This window comes from Chiloscyllium plagiosum, unplaced genomic scaffold (assembly GCF_037043375.1).
Source record: "Chiloscyllium plagiosum isolate Xiang-an unplaced genomic scaffold, Cpla_swu_hap1 HiC_scaffold_3, whole genome shotgun sequence".
NCBI classification, from domain to species: Eukaryota; Metazoa; Chordata; class Chondrichthyes; order Orectolobiformes; family Hemiscylliidae; genus Chiloscyllium; species Chiloscyllium plagiosum.
The window spans coordinates 65,188,459-65,195,426 of record NW_028270141.1 but is presented as its reverse complement, the minus strand read 5'-3'; the positions used below and the strand labels follow the sequence as shown (position 1 = coordinate 65,195,426).

At 39.8% G+C, this 6,968-nt stretch overlaps 1 long non-coding RNA gene across 1 annotated transcript; it reads right to left on the bottom strand.

The window, feature by feature from the left end:
* Positions 1-202: 202 nt before the first annotated feature.
* Positions 203-6,847, bottom strand: LOC148150599 (uncharacterized). Its single transcript, XR_015753301.1, has 4 exons — positions 6,696-6,847; positions 5,192-5,231; positions 4,749-4,785; positions 203-1,077 (listed from the first exon to the last, which is right to left on the bottom strand). It is a non-coding gene; the product is annotated as an uncharacterized LOC148150599 (long non-coding RNA).
* Between the last annotated feature and the right edge of the window lie 121 nt (positions 6,848-6,968).

The following is a 6,968-nucleotide window of genomic DNA, read 5'->3' as shown; positions in this document are numbered from 1 at the left end:
ATATCTGTTGACTATTTTATTTACTTTTTTCTCTTTTCATTTCAGATTTCCAACATCCACTGATATTTTGGATTAGTACCACAAGAATGAAGAACAGGCCAAGACTGGTGGAGGCTTCCAAAACATTTGTTCTCTGGCCTTGGCTATATCAGGGCCATTGTGTGGTGTCCTTCAATGATACAAAGTTTCTATGCCACTCTACATTGCTAGATTTTGATATAAAAGGCAGTCTTTGGGAATACTGAAGAGCCTGGACACTGACTTCATCCTTGGCTTTCTGATCTGAAGATACTTTGTCAATGTTTTGACTGGCATCCTGATGTTCCATCACACTATTGTTAGGTATATTGCACGTTTCCCTTAATTGGATTTTGTTCCTCCTCAGGTGTTGCTCCATCAGATGGCCTGGTTTCATAAGCCTTCTCTCTAACTGTTTGTCCTAAGCATGTATTGCCTAAGGTTAATTGTCCTGGCAAAGGCAGTGGTCAGTTGTCTTCTCTTGAACTGCTGCAATCTTTCCGGCTAGGGATGCACACTGGATTGTTAGGAAGGTAGTTCCAGGAATTTGAGCCAGTGAAGGAATGGCGATATTGTTCGAAGTCAGGATGGTGTGTGGCTTCAAGGGGAACGTGCACGTGGTGGTAGTGTCCATGTCCTTTTTAGTAGTAGAAGTCGCGGTTTAATAAGATGCTGTCTGAGGAGTCTTGATGAGTTTTTGCAGTTCCATCCTGCAGATAGTATTATGCAATGGTTGTGAAAGGACGAAATGTTGAAGGAGATGGATTGAATGCCAGTCAAGTGTGCTCTTTTGTTCTGCAAGGTGTCAATCTGAGTGTTGCTGGAACTGTACCCATCCAGGCAGGTGGACTACATTCTGTCACACCATCCAGCTTGTGCCTCATAGATAATGGAAAGGTGAGATCCAGTTAACTTTCTGTTCAATCGTGATCTTAGGATGTTGGTTGTGGGAGATTCAGTGATGATGATGTCAGTAAACATCAAGGGCAGTGGCTAAATTCTCTCATGTTGAAGATTGTCATGGCCTAGCACTTGTGTTATGACATGAGGTAAACCCTCCTGCATAATTTAAAACCAACAACAGAGAAAAGATTTATCCCGTTGCAGTAATCTGTAAAATTTTGAGTGGCCAAGAACTATTTAAAGTAAAAATTAACAACTTTATTTCTCAAAGTATAACTGAGAATAATTAACTAACAACTATTTACAATTCCTTTGTCAAACCTATCTTTTACTTTCCCTTCTATAATACTGGTCCGATAAAAAACTCCCAGTTAAGATTTACAGAAAAGTCCAAATTTTAAAACTAGCTAGCGGTCGAATCTTCTTTTTATCTTCATCAGTAGATTGGCTCCCCAGGTCAGTGTTGAGATTCTTCTCTATGCAAACTCCTTCTCTCAATGGATACCTCTCAGAGTCTGACTAGCAGTCTACAGCTGTTAGTCTGGTGGCAGTTCTCCTCCCAACTGTTCAATTTTCTCCAGTCTTATACCCAAAAGCATCAGATTGTGTCATTGACTTTTAAGATTGTCAATATACTCGATCCAAACTTAATTGGAATTTGGTATTTTTTCAGGGTATAATTTAAACTGATTGGCCGAATTTGAATCTGTTTTGTCGTTTCCAGGCAACTAGCTACCCCAGCAGCTGGAGCACATATTACATTGTCCTACTGATATCACTTGGTGCTGTCACTGCTAGCTAATACTCTCTTAAATGTACAGTACACCCACATCTTCATAACACTTGTTTGGTGTGAATGTAACTTGTCACTAATCACCCAAAGCTTGGATGTTGTCCAGGTCTTACTGCACGTGGACACAGACTGCTTCAATATCTCATGTGTTCTAGATGGTGCTAAATATTGGACAATTGTCAGGGAACATCCCACTTCAGATTTTATGACCGAGAGAAGGCCACTAATAACATCATCTGAAGATGGGTAGGCTGAGAACATTTTCGTGAGGAACTCCTGTGGTGATATCCTCGTGCTGAGAGAATTTAGCTCCAAAAGACTACAAATATATATCTCTCTATATCTTTGTGGGGCCTTTCTTGCCATTTTTAGATTTGCTTGAAGAATTAAATCTGTGTAACTGTTTATCACCGACTATTGGCATCTTAACATTTAATTGAGCTGGTTCTGTAACTGCTTAATCTATGAAGTATAGCTGCATCCTTTGATCAAAATTTTAGAACTCAATGATAAATCCATGGCTTTCTAGTTCACTGTAGGGGTTTTGGTTCCATATGTCCATTGTCCTTTTGTCTTTTCAATTTATATTTAACTTTGTGTACTCATTCTGTGCTTTCAATGCTGCACTTGGTATTCTTTTTTCATTATTGGCCTAAACCTCGTTTTAGTGTTTTTCTTATTGGTTCTGCACTGTTCCTAATGCAGTCCACTTTGTTGAATTTAGGCTGGCTTTTTCTTACTTTATTAAGAGGCAGACTTCTGAGGGGCATTCAAATTTGAAATGGCCTTCAGATAGGATAGGTTTGATTCAGATAGCTGCTTGCACAAACCTGGCCGAATTGGAGATTATACACAGTTTGCAAAGAAAGCTTATTTTCTTTTGTGGTCTGAACTTTGGAAACTTCCGGTTTGTTGCTGTATTTTGCTTGCTATTGCCCCTTGGCTTTTGAGGCTTTTTTTTTGTTTTTGTTGAAGAAAATCCTAGCTGCATCCCATACATTGAAAAACTTGTGTTATTTAAATATAATACAAATTGTGTATGTGAAATCTGTTTGCTTGAGCTTCTATGTTTATTTACAGTAATCCTAATACATACATATTTACAGCACAATGTAAACTCCAGGCACAATGTATAAGCATAGAGTGGTACAGAGCAGAGAGCTCTAGTCATGTCATAGCACCTGGATATTTGGGTCATTTATATGTTGATTTCCTAAATGGATATCACTTCAAAGGTGATAACACAAGTAAGCAAACTATATTTACACACTTGAATGTTTGCTCTCGGCTATTGGTGTTGTTAAAGTAATAAGTACACTGGATCTAAAATCTGGCCCACCAAATATAAAATTCGCATTTCTCCATTGGCCTTTTTTTATTGTCAACCAGTGTAACCAATTCCTACCTGCTATGCTGTAACTTCTTACTGCAAATGTCTCATCAACTATTCAGTACTTTCTAGGTCTCATACAGTACTATTCAAATGCAAACATATTTTCTTGTAAGGATCCTTCCATATCCGTCACAAATTCACCTGCACCTCCACACACATCATTTACTGCATCCGCTGCACCCGATGTGGCCTCCGATACATTGGGGAGACAGACCACCTCTGGGACACCCCACAAACCAAACCAACCCAACCGCCCCGTGGCTGAACACTTCAACTCCCCCTCCCACTCCGCTAAGGACATGCAGGTCCTTGGCCTCCTCCATCGCCAGACCATGACAACATGATGCCTGGAGGAAGAGCGCCTCATCTTCCGCCTAGGAACCCTCCAACCACAAGGGACGAATGCAGATTTCTCCAGCTTTCTCATTTCCCCTCCCCCCACCTTATCTCAGTCCCAACCGTTGGACTCAGCACCGCCTTCTTAACCTGCAATCTTCTTCCCGACCTCTCCGCCCCCACCCCCTCTCCGGCCTATCACCCTCACCTTAACCTCCTTACACCTATCGCATTCCCAACACCCCTCCCCCAAGTCCCTTCTCCCTACTTTTTATCTTAGCCTGCTTGGCACACCCTCCTCATTCCTGAAGAAGGGCTTATGCCCGAAATGTCGATTCTCCTGCTCCTTTGATGCTGCCTGACCTGCTACGCTTTTCCAGCAACACATTTTTCAGCATATTTTCTTGTAAGCGAAGTTAAAATAAAGAGGACGCGTTGTACCATGTGAAGCAGTCTCTGGCATACATTCAGTAGCAGGAGCAGAAAATCGGGCAGGGGACCATTATGCTGCCTCCCAAAATGTTATTATCTCATCTGGGACTTTCAACCGTAAGTGGCAGAGGCATGTAAAAGTTAGGATATATTTTTTTTATGGTGCATGATAGTAATGCTGTGTTTTGGAAAAACTACGGCTGAGATGATTTTAAAAACGCTGATCTTCACAGTGCAATCAATTGCAGAACAACTAATTGCATTGATCATAGTGAGCGTTTTGAAAACTGCAATTAAAATACATTCTTCTCAGTAAACCCTGAATGTGCCAACAACATTATATTGTGGCAGATGCATAAGACTTGATTAGATTTTCCAACCTTCTCATTGTTCTGATTGCTCTGGGAATTGAAGATTGATCTTCTGGACACCGGACTAAGCAACCCTGGAGATAAATTACAGTGGTATTAAAATATGGGTATTTTAAAAAAATTTTTCAAAACTTGTTTTTAACAGTTATGAAAATATTGGAAATGGGAAACATATGGCTGTTTGATGAGAAGGGGAGGTTGACAGCGGGAAGTAATGTCTCATACAGTGCGTTAGTAGTGTCATAGAGTCATACAGCACAAAAACAGAACCATTGGTCCAACTAGTCCATGCTGAACATAATCCCAAACTAAACCAGTCGCACTTGCCTACTCCTGGCCCACCTCCTTCCAAATCTTTCCTATTTATGTACTTATCCAAATGTTTTTAAACACTGTAATTGTACCCACATCCACCATTTCCTCAGCAAGTTCATTCCACATGCCAACTACCCTCTGTATAAAAAGTTTGGCCCATGTCTTTTTAAAAACTCTCTCGTCTTACCTTAAAAATGTGTCCCCTCGTCTTGAAATCCCCCATCCTAAGGAAAAGACAACTACTGTTAACTCTATATACACATCACATTATTTTATAAATTTCTATAAGGTCAGCTCTTAAACTCCTATGCTTGTGTAAAAAGTCCCAGCCTACCCAGCCTTTCTTTATAACTGAAGCATTCCATACCCTCCAACATCCTGGTAAATCTCATCTGAAGAATCTTCTGGAATACATTCAAATTGAGCAACCTTAGCTACCATCTTCCTCCCATGAAACTTGAAGGTCTAGTATTTAATTTCACTCCTTGAACAGTAAATTGGTGGAACTCATTGAGTACCCATTACATAACTGCCAACTCCAATTCCCACTAATTTCAACAATGATGAAAATAGGTCAACCTCTTTAAAGAGTAGTCAGTTGATCAACCAAGCAAAGAAAGTGAAATTTACCGCTGAGGTTTCCAAAGGAGACAGAAATCCTGGCTGGAGTCTGACAGAGAGAAAAAAAATCAAATTAGCTTGACCCTAGAAAATAAGGTACGATCAGGAGCACTGTCATGCCAAATTTGTACCAAGATTCTATTGGAGCAGAAAATCTCAGCTGAAATGTTTGCTACTCTATTGTGTGCAGGTGATGATTGGCAATTTGGTCACAATCCATGTTAATAGTACATAAAATTGTTGTATATAATGGATTTTTCAAAATCTATAAATAAAAAGACAGTGAAACAAAGGAATAAAATGCTGATAGTTGAAACACTAAAGTTACAAGAATGTTGGTTTAGTCAGTTTCCATGAAGAAAAATAACAACTGACAAATTGGAGAACTATGTTGCAATTTTTCATATAATTTTGTACTTTCAATTCAGTTACTAAGAAATTTGCTTTGTGATTTATATCAGTCCACAGCTCTACAAAATCCTCATGCCATCAGAGAAATGTAATGTTTCATTTTCTAGGTATAGAAAAAACATTGTTTACTTAGAGATTCTTTTAAAGGTTCACTTCAGAATGGCTTGAAGCATTCCTTTTCATATTAATTTTTACATATTTGCAAATGTTGGTTTTAAGCCTTCCTTTGCACCCTAACAATTTACCAAATAATTTATCTTTGCATCACAACTTTGTTCATACTCGGAAGTCTAATACTCCGGTGAAGCAGTTTTCCAGAGCCAGAATATTATGCCCTCCTTGTTGACCCTCCCCAGGATATGTCTGAAGTGCATCTCTCTTTAACTCAATTCCAATTAAGATTTCTTTTGGATCCATGGTAGCATTTATCATACAATCATACAGCACAGAAAGAGGCCATTCAGTCTATTGTGTCCAGGCCACCACCTAGGTAGTCACACACCTGTACTATCAAGTTTTCCTTTTTTAAGATTATAGAAGCATAGAAAATACAGGAGGCCATTCATCATTTCTGAGTTGACCAAAAAAGACCAGTCTAATCTCACCTTTCAGCTATTGGTCTGTAACCTTGCAGGTTTTAAAATATGTTGAGGATCTATTCATAGAACATGGCTTCAGTGAATCATACTTTGGATAAAAAACATTAATTCTCAACTGCCCTCTAATCCAATTACCAATGGCAGCAATGCACATCTATGCACTTGATTATTGACCTCTGAACAAGGGAAATAATCCATCTTATGAACGCCATCTAACCCCATTATATCATAGAAGTGACCATTCGGCCCTGAGAGTCCACAGCAATCCTCCAAAAAGCAGACCCAGGCCCCGAACACCTCCCTCCACCCCGCCATGACCACAAGCCTGCATTTTCCATGGCCAATCCACCTAACCTACAGATCTTGGGACTGTGGGAGGAAATCTAGATGTGCAAACTGCACACAGTCACCTGAAGCTGGAATCAAAGCATACATCTATGTAAGTGACAACCTTATGTTAATTCTCCCTTCAGTTTCCTAGTTTCAAAGAAAGCAACAGCAACCTTCGCCTTATCGGTAAAATTCTCCTTTACTGGGAATAATTTTGGAATAGGTTGTTCTGTTCTATCTAATATGGCAATGCATATATTATCTCCAGTAAACCTAAGAAACTGAGTGTGAGCTACCTAAGAATCCAACAATTTTTATAACTGCTACAAAGATGAAATGACTGAAAGACAAGCGTTCACTGACACCGATCACTGCGAACAACTGCACATGCGCACGCCTTCGGGGCTGATTGGGTCGTGGAACGGTGCATACGTCATCACGTCGAC